Below are 8480 nucleotides of genomic sequence, written 5' to 3'. Positions count from 1 at the left end.
TCCTACTTATCATCTCCACCCTTACTGGCTAAGCCGAGAGAAGAGGGACCTTTGTCGGATATACATGCATACCGACACAAAACAATGGCGATCAAGTGATCCTAGTGAAAGAACAGGATGGTCGACAACATCCGATCTACTATGTAAGTAAAAGCCTCGCTAGATCTTGAGTTGAGGTATGGATTGCTTGAAAAATATGTCTTAGCTTTAATTATGTCATGTACTAAACTGCGACCTTATTTTGAAAGTCACCCCATTATAGTCAGGACCAATTTACCCATAAAGTCTGTCCTACGTAAGCCTGAACTATCAGGCAGGATGGCCAAATGGTCAGTACAGATTAGCACATACGACATCTCCTTTGAACCCAGGGCAGCGATTAAATCGCAGGCCCTAGCAGACTTTGTGGCTGACTTTAGCCCTAACCTGGAACCAGACCCGATAAAAGAGGTCAACCAACTAGAAAATAAAACCCCAGACCAAGAATGGACCCTATTTATAGATGGGGCATGCAACGCCAGGGGGACATGGTTAGGACTAGTACTCAAATCACCACAGGGAGATATGATAGCACATGCTGTAAGCTGTGAGTTCAAAGCTACGAACAATGAAGCAGAATATGAAGCCCTGATAGCAGGCTTAAAGGTATGTCTAGACCTCGGTGTTCAAAACCTAAAGGTAAAAACTGATTCACTCCTAATTGCTAATCAAATAAAGGGAATTTATACGGCTAAGGATGCAAAAAAGATTTCGTATTTAGAATATGCAAAAAACCTTACCGCTAAATTTGCTTTATTTGACATAGATCAAATATCAAGAGACCTGAACACCCAGGCTGATGCTCTGCCACCTAGGTTCGAACTTTACCCCCACTGTTTTCGACAAAATACCAGTTGTGCATTTATTAGAGCCAGCCATCAGCAAACCTGAACAAGTCAATCCTGTCAATCAGGACAATAACTCTTGGACTAAACCCTATTATGATTGGTTTCTCTGAGGAATACTGCCTCAGGGCAGACATGAAGCAAGGGCCTTTAAAATTAGAGCTTCAACTTATGCTATCATTAATAACACTTTGTTCAAGAGATCGTAGACTGGACCCTACCTGAGATGCTTGGAGCCTGACGAAGCCAAACTAGTACTTCAAGAAATACACGATGGACACTGTGGCAACCACAAAGGCGGAAAGAGCCTGGCAAGTAAAATTCTCAGGACAGGCTACTACTGGCCTACACTGAGGGCTGACTGCCTGGAATACTCTTCAAAATGCGAAGCCTGCCAAATTCATGCACCAATCATACATCAGCCATCTGAACTCCATTTAATTTCCGCACCCTGTCCGTTCATAAAGTGGGGCATGGATATTGTGGGAAAACTGCCCGTAGCTCCAGGATAAAAAGTATTCATGTTGGCTATGACTTATTACTTCTCCAAATAGATTGAGACTGACTCTTTCAGGCAAGTAACTGAAAAATAAGTAATATCCTTCATCAGGACAAACATCATTTGCAGATATGGAGTCCCATCGGAAATAGTATGTGATAATGGAACTCCATTTGTGGGGAAAAGGACCCAAACATTTTGCCAAGAATGGAATATCAGTCTGGTAACATCAACCCCTGGATATCCAAAAGCCAATGGCCAGGCTGAATCAAGCAATAAGGTTGTTATAAGCTGCCTAAAAAAGAAGCTAAAAAAAGACGAGGCAGATGGGCTGAAGAACCGCCATTAGTACTATGGGCAGACAGGACGACTCCAAAGACATCAACGGCCAAACACCGTATTCTTTGGTGTACGGGCCGTGAAGCCGTCATTCTGCGCAGAAATGCGGTGCCAACATCAAGGTACAGCATGAACAATGTTGAAGCAAACAAAGACCTAATGCAAGATAACCTGGTTCTAACTTTTAACAGAAGAATTAAGAGACGCTGCCAAGATCAGGATGGCATCATACCAACAAGCAGTTGCCAGGACTTACAACAAAAATGTCAAAATCAGAGTTTTCAGGGAAGGAGACCTCGTCTTACGCAAAGTTTTTCCGAATAAAAAAGAGATATTAGCAGGCATGCTGGCCCCCACATGGGAAGGCCCCTACCTGATTGACTCAATTGTTGGACAAGGAGCATACAGGCTCCAAACACTAGAAGGAAAAATTATCCCAAGATCCTGGAATGCAACCCATTTAAAATTATTCCATATGTAAAGATCAGATCAGGCCACAAATCAGGTATAAATTCAATCACTACTCAACCTGACATGCTACCTGAGAAACTACGTGTTTTACATGCTTTGTATGCAACTCATATCTATATATTCAACTAACCCATTTATTTTACTTCTTGAACCCTGAACAATTATACATGATAAAAGATTATATGCATAAATATTCAGGATTGAGGGCTACTCTACTATATATTTCTGAAACAAAAATTTTTCACTTAACTGTGCCTGACGAGTTGGTAACCACCACCAGATACAGTAAATGTCAGGACCCATCAGGCATGAAATAATTGCCTGACCCGACTAGGTTTATCTTGCCACAGATTACAACCTAACCATTGACGCAACAAGACAGGTGCAAGGGTGTTCTCTCCCAAACACTTAGTCTAAATGCCCTCCTGACAGGCCGAATACCAAGCCCTCCAGCTAGGCAGGGGACATACGCCCTTCTGACAAGCCGATTTTCCCACCCCTTCAACCATTATAGCAAAAAACTATACTTGGTTGAATTACTCATGAATAACAAGATAGAACAAAAATGATGTGCAGGTTATTCAAAGAAAATGTTTGACAGGCCCAATAGGATGAAACTCATAAATTCAAGCAAAGTCAAAAGCAAAATCAGCCAAAAAGGCCACCATGCCTATATTAATAAAGCCTTTACCCCCTGGGGCAAAGCCACCAAAATATTCATAAAGGCCAGGGATAGTCTCCATGACCAAGACAAGGACAGGAAAAAGAAAAATTGTTCGTCTAGGGACTTCCCCCCTGGATAGGCCAAATACCAACTAAAAAGTCAAATTACTGCTTCCCCTTAGAAACAGTACCACTACTTCCACCCTTGGCCGGACCAGCATCAACATCCTGCTCCCCTGGAGAGTCCACCTCCTGTTCATTTCCCATATTATGCAGGTCAGGATACTTTGAAGCAGCAAAAGCCATCTCATCTTCAGGGTTCCATTTCGCCCTGGCCTCGACAGGCTCTGACATAGCAGCAACCCTCCCCTTAATATAGAAATAGAGGGAAGCATCATTTAACTTGAACTCCATGTCGTCCCTCTCATGGGTGAGCTCCTCATTCCTGTCCAAAGCTTCCTACTAAAGCCGCTTACTTGAAACTGCCTCAGCCTTAGCAGCATCTCTCTCAGCCTGCACCCTCACCAAGTCAGCAGCTTTAGCAGCCAGGTCAGCTCGTGCAAAATCCAGCTCAGACTTCAGGCTATCATAATCTGATCTCATCAGATCAATCCTGGCTACCAAAGAAGTAGCCTTATAGGCGTTATGGAGACAGGTCGCAGCACCCTGACCGAAAACAGGAAAAAAAGTATGAATAATATACCCCAATAATAAAAACTACCCAAATAAAACACACATAAAAATTGTTCCAGCCTACCTCCCTTACAGCAGGCAAGGCACCTGCCAAGAGGCTGACTGAATGATCCACTGAAGCAACCGCCTGAGTAGCAGTCTCAATAGGGTCAAGGGTGAGCATGACATCTAATCTAGAAGCAGTGTAATCCCTGATCTTCACCCTTGCAGCCTCCATATTATCCACCCTGGCTTTCACTTCCCTGACCGGGGCAGAAATGTCAATATCTTCAATTTTCCTTTTTTGGGCTGCTGAACTTGTTTCAGCAGGGGCAGCAGGTACAACAGTGACCTTGGGAACATCAGACTGTTCAGTCAAATCTATAACAGGTTCAGCATCTCTGCTTCCTTGGGAACCTTCCTCCTTGATCTTAGCCAGCCTGCCTGAAAGGTCAGCCATACCGAACCTGGCAAGACGAGTAGATGACCTGGTATCTACAACACGAAACACTATAGTAGCAATACAAACCAAACATTATCAGGAAGCCAAAGCAAAAAGAAGAGATAAATTAAGATAGACTTACTGCCTGAGGTAGTGGCACTAACAGCCCCAGAAGGTTTAGCCACCCTGGCAGCACCATCAGCCTTCAAGCAACGAGGAAGATGGCCAACCCCACAACAGAGAGGCCAAGACCTCCCCAACGGAGGAATAGCGAGGAAAGCAGAAATATTGGCAGTAGGATACTCAGTTTCAGTAACCTAGTCATCAACTGCGCGCATAAAAGGTATAATTCAATATGAATTTTATTTCATTTTTTACTAACAAGTAAAACATGCAGAACGAAAGAAAGAAACTCACCAGCAACACAAGCTTCGTAATTTAAATACGCCGGTCGGGACCCACACTGGTCCTGACAAACATGTACCAAAGACCCACCCTTATCATGGCCGCTGTCCAGATTGCTCAAAAGAGGAGTAGTAGAAGCCCTGACCTTAAAACTTATACGGCCAGGACTATTGGTTTTAACAGCGTAAAAACCCTTCAGATCATCGAGGGAAAACGAGATATTGTGCTTTTTACAGAGATAATCAATGGAACACATAACCTTTCACACCATAGGCATGAGCTGATAAGATGGAAAGCCAATCTCCTTAATAACCTCAACCATAAGAGGAGAAAAAGGAAGCTTACAACCTGCCCTGAAAGCCCAGTCATGAATGCAGAACCAACCAGGACAAGCCCAGTCGACCCTGATAGGATAATTCTCAGGGATCCAGACTTCATCATCAGCAGGGATGATCCCCTTATCCTTCAATACCTTCTCAAACTCAGGCTTCAAACGATTTGCAAGAGACTGATCATCCTTCAAAGCCTTCGTAGGCCTGAATTGGAAGTCACCATGAGAAATTGAGATCATCTCCAATGGAGAATCACTCGGCTTGCAGATTTTGGAAGGTTGAGCAGCAGAAGAAGTAGGCAAATTTTTAGAAGAAATTTCCTCAGGATTCTGAGAAGGAGGGGTTACAGGAGTCGCTGCCCTGGTAGACTTCTTTTTTGCAGCCATTATTGAAAGATTATGAAGACTATATCAAAGATTGAAGAAAGTGGGAATTAAGGGAACTAGAGAGAAAGATTATTAAGAGAGAAATGAGAAGATGTATTTTGGTGGAGTTCAACTTAATGAAGCACGCGGGTATTTATAGTGAAGAAGATTAGGGTTTCAACTGCAAATGAAATGGATAATCATTAAGGAAGTTGCAGTAAATCTTACACGCATCATAAACTGCAGTAAAATAGTCGTTACAGGAAACTGACTAGGCATAACTTAACCGTTGGGTAATTTTTCCAAGATCAAGGTTATCTCCTCATTTTCGTCCTGACACACTGAAAATAAGGAGATAAGGGGCAATTGTTAGGCCTAGAAATCCGCAGACCTCCCTGATCAGTATCTCATCTAAACCTGACTGCCAGGCTGTCAGGATGTCAGGCTATCAGGACACATGAAGACAGGCGACAGGCCATGGAGAGGACAACGGTCAAAATATCAGGACGATATTAGACCATAAACGCGTATTATAAAAGGATTACATACGCAGCATTGAATGGAAAGATCTTGCAGTAAATGCAGTAATTATTCTCCTAAATTACATAGTGAAATCATCTCTTGGCTTGGTGCCCGTGGTTTTTTCCCATTTAAGGGTTTTTCACGTACAAAATTCTTTGTCTTATTATTGTTATTTTCGTTATATTCATAGCGTACATTTTTCCCCTGACGACCTGACCAACAGACCGATTAGAGCTAGTTAACCCTACTTAAATCTACCCTGACCTGATTTCGCCTTGCGCAAAATCCACACAAAACAACAACCTTCCAATCATTCATCAAGTACTTCTATTATTCTTTGCTTTATTTTGGAATCATTAGTAGGTATAATTCTCTTAATCCCTTTTTAATTATTGTTAATCTTTCTTACTTGTTTATCATGTTTTGCTTTGTTAATGTGATTGACAACCTTGTTAACATGTTAAACTTGATAATAAGTGAGTAGTTTCCTTAACTAGGGTTAATGGGTAATTAGGGGAAACCAACATGGGGGATGATTCATGCTTAATTTAATATGTTTTCATAGTTTATTTGCTTGCTTGTTGTGATCTCAACTTATGCACATGTTATGTTTGATGAAATGCGAGCCTATGAATCCTTGCATTTTTTACCCATCACTTACCTTTTCAATGAGACTTGTAAGACATAAACCAACTCGAGTCTCATTAGACCATGCATATAGTTGAGTAGGGAAGATTAAGTCGACTTGTAGGTGTTGTACAATCTAATCGATTCAGCTCCGGGACCCAAACCTTCCTATGATTGTAAGATATAAACCAACTCAATCCATCACAACAATAATTGCTTGCTTATAATTTGAGAATATGTTTGTATGATCAATTCCCATGAATCCCCTATGATTTATCAATTGTTTACATCTCATTTAAATCATCTTGCTTGCTTACTTTTATTGCTATTTAGTTTAGTGATCTTCTTATCTCAACCCAAATCGTGACACCCCTAGACACCGCTACTTGCAATCGAAAATCCTACATCAATACCCGTCCCTTGGGATCCGACCTTTACTTGCCTCTTTACTAATATTAGAGTTGTTTGTGAAGTTATAAATATTGTTTTGGTCTAGGTGATCCTAACGACAAGTAACCGAAAATTAAGCTCCAAGTGAGTCCGACCAAAAAATGGCGTCGTTGCCGGGGATGGTGTTAACTTGATTTGATTTTCTTAGATTGTTATTAGTTGTGTCTTTCTTTGCCTTGGGGAAGTAAAACTCCTCAAGGTTTGTTCTAATTGTCTTCGAGTTGTTTGATATTTTACATGTCTAGAAGATCACAAGGTAACTTGTTACCCATTGATCACGAAATTGAAAGGACTTTAACAAACAATAGAAGACTTGCTAGAGGTTCTTTGAGAGGTATTGGTGAGGTTGTAAACATTCACCCAAATATTATTGAGTTCATCAATCCTTTTGCAAGAGAAGGTAAGGAGAACCCAACAAAAAACCAACCCACAATGCCTAAATTATCATCACATTCCGTACCAACCGTGGAGAACCTACCCAATGGTACTCCCAAACCACAACACTTAACCGGAAATTTCATTGCTAAATCCGCATTTATCCAATTAGTCGAAAGAAGCCAATTTGGAGGAATGCCTAGTGAAGACCCTCACTCACACATGGAAACTTTTTGTGACTATTGTGATGCGATTTCACAAACCAGTGTGACTCAAGACCAAATTCGATGGGTCTTATTTCCTTTTTCTCTAATCGGCACCGCAAAACAATGGTTGAAAGGCCTTGATAAGGCTACTCTTGGAATTCAATCTTAGAAGAAGTTAGCTCTAGCTTTCTACAAAAAATTCTACCCTCCGGAAACACTAACATGCTAAGAGCTCAAATTACGGGTTTTAAGCAAAGGGATGAAGAATCTTTGTATGAAGCTTGAGAGCGGTTCAAAGGGATTTGTCGCTCATGTCCTCATCATGGACTTAGCGAGTGGTTCTTGGTACAACAATTTTGGAATGGTCTTTATGAAGACTGAAGAAACATTCTCAACATGGGATCAAATGGTATGTTCACCGAAGTTGACGATAATCAAACTTGGAACAAGATTGAGGAAATGGCGGTCCATAATTCACAATATAGTAGACCTCGCAAGGCTACTAGAGGAGGAAAGCATGAAGTGGACTCTATTACTCAATTGGGTGCTCAACTTAGTACTCATATTGATACCATTAACTTGAAGTTTGAAAAGGCTATGGCTAAACTTGAAGAAGCTTCAAAATCACCAAAGCATCATGTTAATGCCATGGTAGCATCTTCATCAATCCCAAGTGGGATATGTGAGAATTGTGGAACTTTGGAACATGACCAAAGTGAATGTAGGGGAACAAGTGAACAAGTGAATGCTTTTCAAGCATACAAGAGTGGTACCCCTTATTCCAATTATTACAATGAAAACACCAAATTCCACCCAAATCTCTCATACTGTAACACCCCCATACTCCAAGTGCCTTACCAGGACCACCCAGGTATAAGGATGCTACCATCTCGGTTACCCGAGGCAATGATAATTAAATAAACAATAATGAAACAACAATTAAATAGAAATACTTAAGCGAAAGGTTACAATCTCAAAACCAAAACCAAAAGTACGAATACATGTTTCAAACCAACTGTCTAATCAGCTAACTGAAATGTTTATTAAACTACTAGCTACAGCGGAAGACTTCTATCATCAGATCGCGGCACATCCCAGCTATCCCAGTAACTCGACTCATACCTGCTCAATAACTGCTCACCATCCCCGAATGGATCACCACAGTTTTTAAAACATTAACCGGGGTCAGTACTAATCACACAATTTATATAATCAACATTACAGTAAA

The 8480-nt window shown here is 41.2% G+C and overlaps 1 non-coding gene across 1 annotated transcript; it reads right to left on the bottom strand.

Annotated features, from left to right (window-relative positions):
- Positions 1-7474: 7474 nt before the first annotated feature.
- Positions 7475-7581, bottom strand: LOC141593608 (small nucleolar RNA R71). Its single transcript, XR_012521683.1, has one exon. It is a non-coding gene; the product is annotated as a small nucleolar RNA R71 (small nucleolar RNA).
- Between the last annotated feature and the right edge of the window lie 899 nt (positions 7582-8480).

Source organism: Silene latifolia, chromosome 7 (assembly GCF_048544455.1).
Source record: "Silene latifolia isolate original U9 population chromosome 7, ASM4854445v1, whole genome shotgun sequence".
NCBI lineage: Eukaryota > Viridiplantae > Streptophyta > Magnoliopsida > Caryophyllales > Caryophyllaceae > Silene > Silene latifolia.
The sequence above is the reverse complement of the archived record's forward strand: the minus strand, read 5'-3'. Positions and strand labels throughout refer to the sequence as shown.